Source organism: Pelophylax lessonae (assembly GCF_965119305.1).
Source record: "Pelophylax lessonae genome assembly, chromosome: 3".
NCBI classification, from domain to species: domain Eukaryota; kingdom Metazoa; phylum Chordata; class Amphibia; order Anura; family Ranidae; genus Pelophylax; species Pelophylax lessonae.
This window is the reverse complement of record NC_138770.1, coordinates 291,902,997-291,918,739: the sequence shown is the minus strand read 5'-3', so window position 1 is coordinate 291,918,739 and position 15,743 is coordinate 291,902,997.

The window sequence follows — 15,743 nt, the reverse complement described above, 5'->3', positions numbered from 1 at the left end:
GAGTAGGGGGGGTATGGAACAGGCAGCACCCTCAAATCTTCAGAAGTATGAGATGAACCCCAAAAACTTGGAAAGGTGGATCTCTCTCACACGTACCAACACAGACTATCCCCCAATTTAACTGATCCCCAAAGGTTTTTGATTAAATAGCGGAATAGAAAATATGATCCAAAAAAAGTGTATGTATATCACACGTACACAACCACACTAGGCCCCAATTACTATTGTTTGTACCCCTAAAAGGCTAGATGAGGAGTAGGGGGGGTATGGAACAGGCAGCACCCTCAAACCTTCAGAAGTATGAGATGAACCCCAACAACTTGGAAAGGTGGATCTCTCTCACACGTACCAACACAGACTATCCCCCAATTTAACTGATCCCCAAAGGTTTTTGATTAAATAGCGGAATAGAAAATATGATCCAAAAAAAGTGTATGTATATCACACGTACACAACCACACTAGGCCCCAATTACTATTGTTTGTACCCCTAAAAGGCTAGATGAGGAGTAGGGGGGGTATGGAACAGGCAGCACCCTCAAACCTTCAGAAGTATGAGATGAACCCCAACAACTTGGAAAGGTGGATCTCTCTCACACGTACCAACACAGACTATCCCCCAATTTAACTGATCCCCAAAGGTTTTTGATTAAATAGCGGAATAGAAAATATGATCCAAAAAAAGTGTATGTATATCACACGTACACAACCACACTAGGCCCCAATTACTATTGTTTGTACCCCTAAAAGGCTAGATGAGGAGTAGGGGGGGGTATGGAACAGGCAGCACCCTCAAACCTTCAGAAGTATGAGATGAACCCCAACAACTTGGAAAGGTGGATCTCTCTCACACGTACCAACACAGACTATCCCCCAATTTAACTGATCCCCAAAGGTTTTTGATTAAATAGCGGAATAGAAAATATGATCCAAAAAAAGTGTATGTATATCACACGTACACAACCACACTGGGCCCCAATTACTATTGTTTGTACCCCTAAAAGGCTAGATGAGGAGTAGGGGGAGTATGGAACAGGCAGCACCCTCAAACCTTCAGAAGTATGAGATGAACCCCAACAACTTGGAAAGGTGGATCTCTCTCACACGTACCAACACAGACTATCCCCCAATTTAACTGATCCCCAAAGGTTTTTGATTAAATAGCGGAATAGAAAATATGATCCAAAAAAAGTGTATGTATATCACACGTACACAACCACACTGGGCCCCAATTACTATTGTTTGTACCCCTAAAAGGCTAGATGAGGAGTAGGGGGAGTATGGAACAGGCAGCACCCTCAAACCTTCAGAAGTATGAGATGAACCCCAACAACTTGGAAAGGTGGATCTCTCTCACACGTACCAACACAGACTATCCCCCAATTTAACTGATCCCCAAAGGTTTTTGATTAAATAGCGGAATAGAAAATATGATCCAAAAAAAGTGTATGTATATCACACGTACACAACCACACTAGGCCCCAATTACTATTGTTTGTACCCCTAAAAGGCTAGGAGTAGGGGGAGTATGGAACAGGCAGCACCCTCAAACCTTCAGAAGTATGAGATGAACCCCAACAACTTGGAAAGGTGGATCTCTCTCACACGTACCAACACAGACTATCCCCCAATTTAACTGATCCCCAAAGGTTTTTGATTAAATAGCGGAATAGAAAATATGATCCAAAAAAAGTGTATGTATATCACACGTACACAACCACACTAGGCCCCAATTACTATTGTTTGTACCCCTAAAAGGCTAGATGAGGAGTAGGGGGAGTATGGAACAGGCAGCACCCTCAAATCTTCAGAAGTATGAGATTGTGTTCACTGTACCCCACAAAGATTGAGTTCACTGCACCCCACAATGATTGTGTTCACTGCACCCCACAAAGATTGTGTTCACTGCACCTCACAAAGATTGTGTTCACTGTACCCCCCAAAGATTGTGTTCACTGCACCCCACAAAGATTCTGTTCACTGTACCCCACAAAGATTGTGTTCACTGCACCCTAAAAGGATGTTGTTCACTGCACCCCACAAAGATTGTGTTCACTGCACCCTAAAAGGATGTTGTTCACTGCACCCCAAAAAGATTGTGTTCACTGTACCCCCCCAAAGATTGTGTTCACTGCACCCCACAAAGATTGTGTTCACTGCACCCCAAAAAGATTGTGTTCACTGTACCCCCCAAAGATTGTGTTCACTGCACCCCAAAAAGATTGTGTTCACTGTACCCCCCAAAGATTGTGTTCACTGCACCCCACAAAGATTCTGTTCACTGTACCCCACAAAGATTGTGTTCACTGCACCCCAAAAAGATTGTGTTCACTGTACCCCCCCAAAGATTGTGTTCACTGCACCCCACAAAGATTCTGTTCACTGCACCCCACAAAGGATTTTGTTCACTGCACCCCAAAAAGATTGTGTTCACTGCACCCCAAAAAGGATTTTGATCACTGCACCCCAAAAAGGATGTTGTTCACTGCACCCCAAAAATGATTTTGTTCACTCCACCCCAAAAAGATTGTGTTCACTGCACCCCACAAAGATTGTGTTCACTGCACCCCAAAAAGATTGTGTTCACTGTACCCCCCAAAGATTGTGTTCACTGCACCCCACAAAGATTCTGTTCACTGTACCCCACAAAGATTGTGTTCACTGCACCCCAAAAAGATTGTGTTCACTGCACCCCAAAAAGGATGTTGTTCACTGCACCCCAAAAAGGATGTTGTTCACTCCACCCCAAAAAGATTGTGTTCACTGCACCCCACAAAGATTGTGTTCACTGCACCCCAAAAAGATTGTGTTCACTGCACCCCAAAAATGATTTTGTTCACTGCACCCCAAAAAGGATTTTGTTCACTGCACCCCAAAAAGGATGTTGTTCACTCCACCCCAAAAAGATTGTGTTCACTGCACCCCAAAAAGATTGTGTTCACTGCACCCCACAAAGGATTTTGTTCACTGCACCCCAAAAAGATTGTGTTCACTGCACCCCAAAAAGGATGTTGTTCACTGCACCCCAAAAAGGATTTTGTTCACTGCACCCCAAAAAGATTGTGTTCACTGCACCCCACAAAGGATTTTGTTCACTGCACCCCACAAAGATTGTGTTCACTGCACACCAAAAAGGATTGTGTTCACTGCACCCCAAAAAGATTTTGTTCACTGCACCCCAAAAAGATTGTGTTCACTGCAGCCCAAAAAGATTGTGTTCACTGCAGCCCAAAAAGATTGTGTTCACTGCAGCCCAAAAAGATTGTGTTCACTGCAGCTCACACACAGAAAAATGGATGTGGATCACTGACACCTGCCTATCTCCAATCCCACACCACACAGCAATATCGATTGTAGTTTGTAGAACACAGTTTCCCTAAAATTCAGCAGACTCTGTCCCTAACAGGATTGAGAAGAGATCGTAGATCAGGATTGAGTGCAGATTCACCCCACCCCCCACACAGCAATATCGATTGTAGTTTGTAGAAGACACTGACCCTATAATTCAGCAGACTCTATCCCTAAAATGCCTACAACTCGCCCTGCCTAAACACTCCGACCTGTCCCTCAATTCTATCCGGACACAAATGGTTTTTTCCTGCCTATCTTTCCCTAATCAGCAGCCAGCACATTGATGTGTGCTCTGTCCCTTAGCTAAGCAGCAGAATGACGCTGCTGCGGCGGCTGCCTCGAACTTATAAAGACTTGGTCACATGCTTCAGACGGCCAATCACAGCTACTAAGACATTTGCAGGCATGGCTGGGATGGCTTAAGGCACACCAGTTAAACGATTGTTGATTGGCTGTTGAAAGCCCGCCATGAAAAGAGCGCCAAAGCATGCAAAACCCGGAAATAAAACGACCGAACACGGATTTTTACCCGAACATACAGTAAAGTGTCCGTGTCCGTGTTCGGGTAAAAAAAATCCAATTATTCGGTACGAACACGAATAATACAGTCCGTGTTCGCTCAACACTATTCATACGTTACAGTGAGCTACACCCATTGGATACTGTTGTTGTATTCCGCTTATCAATAAAAACCCATTTAGGGGAAAAAAATGTAATTGCGGCCTAGTCTGCATATGTTACCAATGAGCTACACCCATTTGATACTGTTGTTGTGTTCCGCTTATCAATAAAACCCATTTAGGGGAAAAAATGTAATTGTGGCCTAGTCTGCATATGTTACAGTGAGCTACACCCATTGGATACTGTTGTTGTATTCCACTTATCAATAAAAACCCATTTAGGGGGAAAAAATTTAATTGCGGCCTAGTCTGCATATGTTACAGTGAGCTACACCCATTGGATACTGTTGTTGTATTCCGTTTATCAATAAAACCCATTTTGGGGAAAAAAAATGTAATTGCGGCCTAGTCTGCATATTTTACAGTGAGCTACACCCATTGGATACTGTTGTTGTATTCCTCTTATCAATAAAAACCCATTTAGGGGAACAAAATGTAACTGCGGCCTAGTCTGCATATGTTACAGTGAGCTACACCCATTGGATACTGTTGTTGTATTCCGCTTATCAATAAAGCCCATTTAGGAGAAAAAAAATAAATTGCGGCCTAGTCTGCATATTTTACTGTGAGATACACCCTTTGGATACTGTTGTTCTATTCCGCTGTTCAATAAACACCCATTTAGGGAAAAAATATTAAATTGCGGCCTAGTCTGTATCTGTACATGTGAGATACATCATTTAGATACTGTTGTTCTATTCTGCTATTCAATAAACACCCATTTAGGGAAAAAAATAAAATTGCGGCCTAGTCTGCATATTTTACTGTGAGATACACCCTTTGGATACTGTTGTTCTATTCCGCTTATCAATAAAAACCCATTTAGGGGAAGAAAATAAATTGCTGCCTAGTCTGCATATGTTACAGTGCAACAAGGCACACGGGTCTCACATGGAGGCCCAGTTATTGGTGGTGAATAGGGATGATCGAACGGTTCGGGTCGACCATCGGTTCGACCCGAACATTGGCTGTTCGAAATTCAGCCGAATTCCGAACTTTTTGCAGAAAAGTTCGGAATTCGGCAACCAGAACCGACCAAAATGCAATGGGACAGGAAATGGGCTTTAAAAGCCCGTGATTGGACCAGAACCATCAGTAAAAGCCAATTGAGGGGGCAGGAGAATGCTAGGAATGTGATTGGAGTGACTAGGGGGGTCCAGAGGCCAATCATTAGTGAATACGCCCCCCAGTATATAAGATAGCCCCGCCAAATTCCTAGCATTGTAATACAGGGACATGGAAGAGAGTAGAAGCAGTTCTGTGACTTCTGCTTCAAAGTGTCATTTAGCAATTTTTAGTGTGAGGAAAGGGATATCTAGTGTAGTTAGGGTGCTATTTTCAACTTTAGTTAGCTTTAATAATCTAGTTTCTGTAGGGAAAGTGTTAAGTGCCAGGGTGACCGTAGTGTAGTGTAGGGTTAACTGACTCTGACTGCTATGGCAGGGTGACCAAACCCTAGCTGTCAGGGTGACCGCTATAGAGAAAAGATTGTTTCTCTTAGGTCACTTATAGAACAGCGATATGGCTTCTCGCCAGTCAACCTGCTTTTTGCTGCAGGCATTCATAGGGCTTTTTTGAGGACATGTTTGGAGTCAGACATGACATCTGAACTTCTGTGTAGGGGTATATATACACACACATGTATGTATATATACACCTACACATACATAGGTGTGAAAGTAGCAGAACACTATGCTTGCGCTAATGAAATAATTAACAGGCATATGTCTCCGCTCCTATCACACCTATATATGTGTATGTGTATATGTACATATAAGTGTGTGTGTATATATATATACCCCTATACAGAAGTTCAGATGTTTTGCCTGCCTCCAAAGACCCAGAAAAAATGCCCAAAAAAAACGCCCGCGCCAAAAAAAACGCCCAGGTGTGTTATTGCAGGCGTTTTTTTGGGGCATTTTTTTGGGGTCTTTGGAGGCAGGCATGACATCTGAAATTCGGTATAGGGGTATATATACACACACATGTATGTATATATACACCTACACATACATAGGTGTGAAAGTAGCAGAACACTATGCTTGCGCTAATGAAATAATTAACAGGCATATGTCTTCGCTCCTATCACACCTATATATGTGTATGTGTATATGTACATATAAGTGTGTGTGTATATATATATACCCCTATACAGAAGTTCAGATGTTTTGCCTGCCTCCAAAGACCCAGAAAAAATGCCCAAAAAAAACGCCCGCGCCAAAAAAAACGCCCAGGTGTGTTATTGCAGGCGTTTTTTTGGGGCATTTTTTTGGGGTCTTTGGAGGCAGGCATGACATCTGAAATTCGGTATAGGGGTATATATACACACACATGTATGTATATATACACCTACACATACATAGGTGTGAAAGTAGCAGAACACTATGCTTGCGCTAATGAAATAATTAACCGGCATAGGTCTCCGCTCCTATAACACCTATATATGTGTATGTGTATATATACATATAAGTGTGTGTGTATATTTACCCCTATACAGAAGTTCAGATGTTTTGCATGCCTCCAAAGACCCCCCAAAAAATGCCAAAAAAAACGCCTGAGCCAAAAAAATACGCCCAGGTGTGTTATTGCAGGAGGTTTTTTGGGCATTTTTTTGGGGTCTTTGGAGGCAGGCAAAACATCTGAACTTCTGTATAGGGGTATATATACACACACACTTATATGTATATATACACATACACATATATAGGTGTGATAGGAGCAGAGACATATGCCTGTTAATTATTTAATTAGCGCAAGCATAGTGTTCTGCTATTTTCACACCTATATGTGTGTAGGTGTATATATACATACATGTGTGTGTATATATACCCCTATACAGAAGTTCTGATGTCATGCCTGCCTCCAAAGACCCAAAAAAATGCCCAAAAAAACGCCTGCAATAACACACCTGGGCGTTTTTTTTTTGGCGCAGGCGATTTTGTGGGCATTTTTTTGGGGTCTTTGGAGGCAGGCAAAACATCTGAACTTCTGTATAGTGGTATATATACACACACACTTATATGTATATATACACATACACGTATATAGGTGTTATAGGAGCGGAGACATATGCCTGTTAATTATTTCATTAGCGCAAGCATAGTGTTCTGCTATTTTCACACCTATATGTGTGTAGGTGTATATATACATGTATATATACATACATGTGTGTGTATATATACCCCTATACAGAAGTTCAGATGTTTTGCCTGCCTCCAAAGACCCACAAAAAAATGCTTGCGCCAAAAAAAATCGCCCAGGTGTGTTATTGCAGGTGTTTTTTTTGGGCATTTTTTGTGGGTCTTTGGAGGCAGGCAAGACATCTGAAATTCTGTATAGGGGTATATATACACACACACTTATATGTATTTTATACATATATAGGTGTGATAGGAGCGGAGACATATTGGTGTTAATTATTTCATTAGTGTTCTGCTACTTTCACACCTATATATGTGTATGTGTATGTGTATGTGTATATATACATATAAGTGTGTGTGTATATATATATACCCCTACACAGAAGTTCTGATGTTATGCCTGCCTCCAATAACCCCCAAAAAGTGCCAAAAAAAACACTTGCTACAAAACCGGCAAGGTGTGAAAATAGCGGAGCCATATCCCTGTTCTATATTAATTCTAATACAAACTACCTTTTTATTTCTGGTTCTGGACATGCTACAGAGCTGAAACTTCACAGGTACACTTTTTAGACCCCCCAGACACTAAATCCAAAGAAATCTCATTTTTTTTTTCAATAATATTTTCAATAATTGGCTCTCTATCAAAAATTAAAATTTTTAAGAACTTTTTTTTGTGTGATTAATAGTCCCTGGGGCATGACCCAGAACCCTAGGCACTTTTTAGGGGCATTTATTGGGTTTTAGAGCTTCAAAATTGTGTTTTTTGATTACCGAAGTTCGGGTCCCATTTATTTCAATGGGGTTCTGAAATCCGGGCCGAACTTTTGGGAAGTTCGGGTGTTCTAGTCGAACCAAACTTTTGAAAAGTTCGATCATCTCTAATGGTGAATTGGTGCTGTTCCGCAGAGCGACTCATGCGTGCTTGCTGCAGCTGAAACTCCACTATGCCCTGCTGCTGCTCGTCTGGCCAGCATGTGCAAGGTGGAGTTCCACGTCACATATGAGGCGGTGAGTGGGAAGGCCGAAGTTACGCTGCAGTGCTTACAAGCGAGCAGCAGCAGGGTGAGAATGCCGAAAGTGCGCACAGACGGCCTGCACTTTCTGCAGCAGCTCTGACATATCAGGGTGATTTCTAAGGAACCTCTGCACCACCAAATTCAGCACATGCGCCAGGCAAGGGATGTGTGTCAAACCAGCTAGGCCCAGAGCTGCTACGAGATCTCGCCCATTATCGCACACCACCAGGCCGGGCTTGAGGCTCACTGGCAGCAATCACTCATCGGTCTGCTGTTGAATGCCCTTCCACAACTCCTGCGCGGTGTGTGGTTTTTCCCCCAAACATGCATTTTTTAAAACTGCCCGCTGTCGTTTCCCCCTGGCTGTGCTGAAGTTGGTGGTGAAGGTGTTACGCTGACCGGATGAGGAGGTGTTAGAGGAGGAGGAAGTGGAGTAGAAGGAGTTAGGAACAGGAGGCAAACTGAAGTGCACTGCAATCCTCGGTGGTGGAAGGACATGCGCCAAACTGCTATCCGCCTCAGGCCCAGCCGCCACTGCATTTACCCAGTGTGCTGTTAGGGAGATATAACGTCCCTGACCGTGCTTACTGGTCCACGTATCCGTAGTTAGGTTAACCTTACCAAAGATTGAAAAAGAAACCCCCTTAGGTTTGTGGGACTTTAAGGGTAACAGTAAAGGCTCTCATAAGAGAAGTTTTAACGTGTAATAATTATAAAATTTTATTTGGTAAAGTTGTGGTTGTAACAGACAATCATCATAAACTGTACATGTTTAAGTCATAGACTCGAAAAAAAGCATGAATGATACAATACAGTTGTAGGTACATAGCAGAGTCCAACGCGTTTCAAACTGTTTGTTTTAGTACATAAATCTTCCTCAGGGAGTCTGCATATGTTCCTGAAATACATATTTAAATATAAATTCCAAGAAACAGAATATATATAAGCATTTTACAATGAAAAGTTTTTTTGTACATGAAAAAAGTATTATTTGCATCTGCGACCACATGTTGCCCTAAAGAAGTCCTGGAAAGCCTCTTGCTAATCCAGGATACTCCTAGAGAGGAAACCTACTCCCAAAGATTGAAAGGGAAAAAGGAAAAAGGGGAATAGGGTAGAAGAGGAAAGGGGAGGGGAAAAGGAAGAAAAGGGAAGGAAGGGGGGGGAAAGAAGAAAGGGGGGAGGATGAAGAGACCCCTTGTGTTAAAAAGACATACCTGCAAAACAGTAGAGCCCAAAAGAAGGTTCCCCTTCGGGGGGGTAAAACTCCCATGCGTTGAGAGCTAGAGTCAGGTATAAAGATTTATTCTGTATCTGAAACAGCGAGTATATTTACAACTGTCAGAGATCCAGGGTTAATGTAAGTATGTATATAAACATTGTTACAGAAAATATTCATGTAAATTCACCTGTTATGATGATTTTCATGTAGACATATAAAGAGGGGAAAAAGAAAAACGAAACCAGGGAAAATAGGGAAAACAGAAAGCTGATTTTTCCCAAAGAAATATTATCTTCCGATGTATATATCTCTCAGATTTATTTGAGTGGGATCCTATCAGGGGAAAGGAAAATGTATCTTTTCAGCTTTGGTAAATCAAGATAGTGTATATAGTATATTAGGTAATGTGATTGTAGTAGCTCTTACCTCACTAAATTATTGGAGGGTGTGAGGTATCCCATCAGTTTCCAAGGGTTTTGGGGAAACCTATATCTTCCCAATGGGAATATAAATCCTTGCCTGAAAGGTATAGGACAGGGATAATATGCCTATATAGGTATACATTTTGCATATCTTATTATTAGTTATAAATAGGTATTCCACCTGAAAAGATCATACCGTTCAGATTGAAGCCTGTCGTCACCGTATCCAATGAGGACAGCGGCATATCATCCTATGAGATATAGGATGTGATCTAAAGTTACTCGTCCTATGGATCCTGATAGTAACAGGATCTATAGGACGAGTAACTTTAGATCACATCCTATATCTCATAGGATGATATGCCGCTGTCCTCATTGGATACGGTGACGACAGGCTTCAATCTGAACGGTATGATCTTTTCAGGTGGAATACCTATTTATAACTAATAATAAGATATGCAAAATGTATACCTATATAGGCATATTATCCCTGTCCTATACCTTTCAGGCAAGGATTTATATTCCCATTGGGAAGATATAGGTTTCCCCAAAACCCTTGGAAACTGATGGGATACCTCACACCCTCCAATAATTTAGTGAGGTAAGAGCTACTACAATCACATTACCTAATATACTATATACACTATCTTGATTTACCAAAGCTGAAAAGATACATTTTCCTTTCCCCTGATAGGATCCCACTCAAATAAATCTGAGAGATATATACATCGGAAGATAATATTTCTTTGGGAAAAATCAGCTTTCTGTTTTCCCTATTTTCCCTGGTTTCGTTTTTCTTTTTCCCCTCTTTATATGTCTACATGAAAATCATCATAACAGGTGAATTTACATGAATATTTTCTGTAACAATGTTTATATACATACTTACATTAACCCTGGATCTCTGACAGTTGTAAATATACTCGCTGTTTCAGATACAGAATAAATCTTTATACCTGACTCTAGCTCTCAACGCATGGGAGTTTTACCCCCCCGAAGGGGAACCTTCTTTTGGGCTCTACTGTTTTGCAGGTATGTCTTTTTAACACAAGGGGTCTCTTCATCCTCCCCCCTTTCTTCTTTCCCCCCCCTTCCTTCCCTTTTCTTCCTTTTCCCCTCCCCTTTCCTCTTCTACCCTATTCCCCTTTTTCCTTTTTCCCTTTCAATCTTTGGGAGTAGGTTTCCTCTCTAGGAGTATCCTGGATTAGCAAGAGGCTTTCCAGGACTTCTTTAGGGCAACATGTGGTCGCAGATGCAAATAATACTTTTTTCATGTACAAAAAAACTTTTCATTGTAAAATGCTTATATATATTCTGTTTCTTGGAATTTATATTTAAATATGTATTTCAGGAACATATGCAGACTCCCTGAGGAAGATTTATGTACTAAAACAAACAGTTTGAAACGCGTTGGACTCTGCTATGTACCTACAACTGTATTGTATCATTCATGCTTTTTTTCGAGTCTATGACTTAAACATGTACAGTTTATGATGATTGTCTGTTACAACCACAACTTTACCAAATAAAATTTTATAATTATTACACGTTAAAACTTCTCTTATGAGAGCCTTTACTGTTACCCTTAAAGTCCCACAAACCTAAGGGGGTTTCTTTTTCAATTTATGACGGGATTATGGTAACCAATTACCTGGTAGCTATCTATACTATTCTAAACCTTACCAAAGATGGCGTTGCGAAGTGCACACTTGATTTTGTCACCCACTTGGTTGTGCAGGGAAGGGATGGCTTGCCTGCAAAAGTAGTGGCAGCTAGGCACAATGTACTGTGGGACAGCCCCCGCCATGAGGCTTTTAAAACTCTGCATCTCCACCAGACGGAATGACAGCATTTCAAAGGCCAGGAATTTTGAAATGCTGGCATTCAGGGCCAGGGATCGTGGGTGGGTAGGGGGGGTACTTCCTCTTCCGCTCCAGTGTTTGGGAGATAGAAAGCTGAATGCTTCCACGGGACATTGTGGAGATGGTTGTTGGTGACCCAGGTAGTGGTGTTGCTGGCAGATCCTCTGTTTGCGGGGTGGCAGGTGCCGGTATCACTACAGATGTGGATGGAGAGGCCGAGACTGCAGCAGAAGAGGAAGCAGGAGGAGCCAGAGACCTTTCTTGGTTTTTGAGGTGTCTACTCCACTGCAGCTCGTGCTTTGCACTTAGATGCCTGGTCATGCAGGTTGTGCTCAGGTTGAGAAGATTTATGCCTTGCTTCAGGCTCTGAATGCACAGGGTGCAAACCACTCGTGTCCTGTCACCTGTCATCATCACATGGTCTGAAGAACTGCCACGCTAGGGAACTCTTTAGAGCTGGCTTTGGTGTTCTCGGTCCCTTGCTGCATTGGGCAGTAGCAGGCGTAGTGTCTAGGGCACGGCTGCTCCGCTTTTGCACCCTGCTCCCTTCTGCTGTGCTGGTGGCTCTGTGCGACCACCGCCTCTTCCTCCAAACCACTCAGGTCACCTGCATGACGTTCATTCCATGTGGGGTCGAGGACCTCATCGTCCTCCACATCATCTTCCACCCAGTCTTCACCCCTGCCCTCCTTGTCGGTCTCCACAATTCGGAATTCCGCAGCAGTTGTCACCTGTGTTTCGTCATCGTCCGAGACGTGCTGCGATGGTCCTCCCATGTACTCATCTTGAGACATAAGTGGTTGGTCATCGGTGCACTCAATCTCTTCCACTTCTGGGGCAGGGCTAGGTGGATGGCCCTGGGAAACCACGCTAACAGAGTCATCAAAAAGAAGAAGAGACTGCTGCATGACTTGGGGCTTAGACTGCTTGGCTGATTTGCAAGGAGGTGAGGTGAAAGATTGATGGACATCGGCTGCAGGTGCCAACTCTGACCTTTCAGCAGAACACTGGGTGGGAGACAATGTGAAGGAACTGGAGGCACTGTCAGCAACCCAATCTACTATCGCCTGTACTTGTTCTGGCCTCAACATTTGTAGAGGCGCATTAGGCCCTGCCAAATACTGCTGTAAGGTTCTGTCACCTACTCGCACCTGAGAAAGGTGTTTCACTTGTGCGTGTAGCTGGAACAGATCGACCACGTCCTCTCCTTGCAACAGAAGCTCCACCAGCAGCACCTCGACCCAGCAGTAACATGGTGGAGCAGTATGTGTGCACACGACTAGACGTACTGAATGACGGGTCTGCCCCCTTCAACTTCTGGGTCTCCAAATTGGGCACATGGCCTGAGCTTGCCCTTTACGCCTTGGAGGTGCTGGCCTGCCCTGCAGCCAGTGTATTATCTGAACATGTATTTAGCATGGCTGGGGGCGTTATCACAGACAAACGCAGCCGCCTGTCCAGAGCCAATGTGGACAAGCTCACGTTCATTAAAATGAACCAGGCACGGATCCCACAGGACTTGTCCGTACCTTGTGCAGAATAGACATATATACTGGCCTTACCCAGCCATTGTTGTATTTGATTGTTCTAACTCTTTTGGGGTGTACCCTAATTTAAAAAGAAATAAAATTAAAAACAAAAACCAATGTTGGCTGCCTCGTCCTGCTCCACCACCGCTTCCACCTATACCGCCACATCCACCGCCACCTCAACCACCTACTCCATATGTGCCTCGTCCTCCACCTTTGTTTGCATAGCACTTGCCATGCTCTTAAGAAGATTTTGCTGCCATTTGCAGTCCTCTAGTCCTTTCCATGTGTTTTTTAGAGCCATTTTAGTGCTCAAAAGTTCGGGTCACCATTGACTTCAATGGGGTTCGGGATCGGGGTAAAGTGCGGGTTAAGTCTGGGTCACGAACCCAGACTTTTTTTCAAGTTCGGCCAGACCCGCTGAACCCGGACATCCAGGTGTTCGATCAACTCTAATTATTAACCTTACTTTCATGAATTGAGCTAAACAAATGTTTTATAACATAAAGTTTGTGTTAATTGAGATATTGATTAAAATTTTTTTTTTCTCATAAAATCTTACCTTTCAAAAGGGGTGTACTTATTTTTGCTGAGCACTGTATGTGCCAATATAAACCAATTGTAATGATTAAAGTGTTACTAAACCCACAACCCTGCATTTACTATATCTGGTCTCCCACAGTACACAGAATATGAACATGCAATTATTTTTGTAAATATAAACTGCTAAATACCTTTTCTCATTAGCAGTTACAGCAGTCTTGTCACTTCTATTAGAGTCCAACCAAGCACTGGTTAAAGCTTGTAGGAGGAGTTTTCTGACTGCCCTATGAAACTGCAAGACCCCCTGACTCTCACATGCCCCCTCTCAAGAAAAAAAGAAAAAAATTCTCTAGCAATACACACCAAGCTGAGCATGTGGAGTAAACAGACTTTTTACACAATGGGGAGGATTAACCTCTTAGGTTCCACAGTGAGTATAACAATAATACTGCATATACAGACTGATTTTACTGTTGGGTTTAGTAACACTTTAAAACAAACCTTTATAATATTAATCCATGGCTTGTACACCACACTGAACAACTCCAAGTACTTTTAGATTACTCCTAGAGCACCCCCGGAACCCTCAAAACCTGGGGTGATCTGTAATGTAAAAAAATGAATTCAGCTGAGAAGCACTTAAAAAAAATCTCTCACGATCAGACCATCGCTGTGACAGCCAGGCTAACTGACCAGTAGTACTCCTTCGAAGAGATAAGTGGCAAGTTAAAGCACACATTTCTAATGTAAAGTCAGTATCTGCATAACTGTACAGCATAGTGTGCACTACCGCATGTAACGTTATCAGTGATAACAATTCCCTTTCCACTTCACTTCATTTTTTCCTACCATGGTGTCAAAAAAAAAAATATTGAGGCTTCTGGCTAGCATTAGTAGACAACCCAAAATAAATGTCAAATGTCCACAGCAGTGAATTTCCATAAATACGTTCACCTTTACATTAGGGATGGACCAATTATCAGCAATGCCGATATATCGGGGGCCGATATGCACTTTCCCCCATATATATCGGAATCGGCCCCTGAGGTTACTGATATTGCCAATATTTAGGGAAATTGCATGTACCGGAGTGATGCCTGCAGCTAGAGGCATCACCCCGGTACCGTCGTCCACACGGTCGACTGTCTTGTAATGACAACCGATGTGGCTGAGAAGCCGCTCAGCTGTCATTACAAGGAGCTGGAGGAGATGTCTCCCCCCCTCCCGCCGCCTTCCGCAGCTCGCCTGGGTCTCCCGTCCCACCAAGAGACCCGAGCATCCTACCTGCACGGCCGACGAAGAGAAGATCCGATCAAAGCCGCATTCGGCTCTGATCGGTTCTCCATGTAAAAAATCCGGAAGTGATGTCATGACTTGGCGGTAAATTTAAAATTTGAATGCTTTTAAGTGCAGAGGAGGGGTTTGGGGTCTTTTAGACCCCCAGATCCCTCCACCACAGTACCTTTTAATAATAAAAAAAAAAATTTAAATGTCCAAAAATATCGGCCAATATCGATATCCAAAATATCGGTATTGGTATTGGCACTAAAAAAACAATATCGGTCGATCACTACTTTATATACTAAGAGCAGAAGAGAAGTATAAGGAGGGGGAGATGTTTAAAGAGTGGGGGAAATAGTTCCCAATATACAGTATTGTATATAAACACAATTGAAAGCTTTAAAAGAAAATATAGAAACCCAATAGGTTCTGAACCTGCACAAATCAATAACAAATAAATAAAATAAACTACAATAAAAAAGAGCTGCATGTTGAAAAGTGTAAAAAACACCTATACCATGAAAAGAAACAAAGAAACCGCTCTCTTACAGCATAAAATACATATCACCATAGTTATTAAACAATAGTGAATAGACAAATAAATAAATATATCTTCATTTAAATTATAGAAAATACATAAAAATTGTGAAGTCCGTATATGATCCCACATGTGAATAGCGACCTCAGTGAGTATA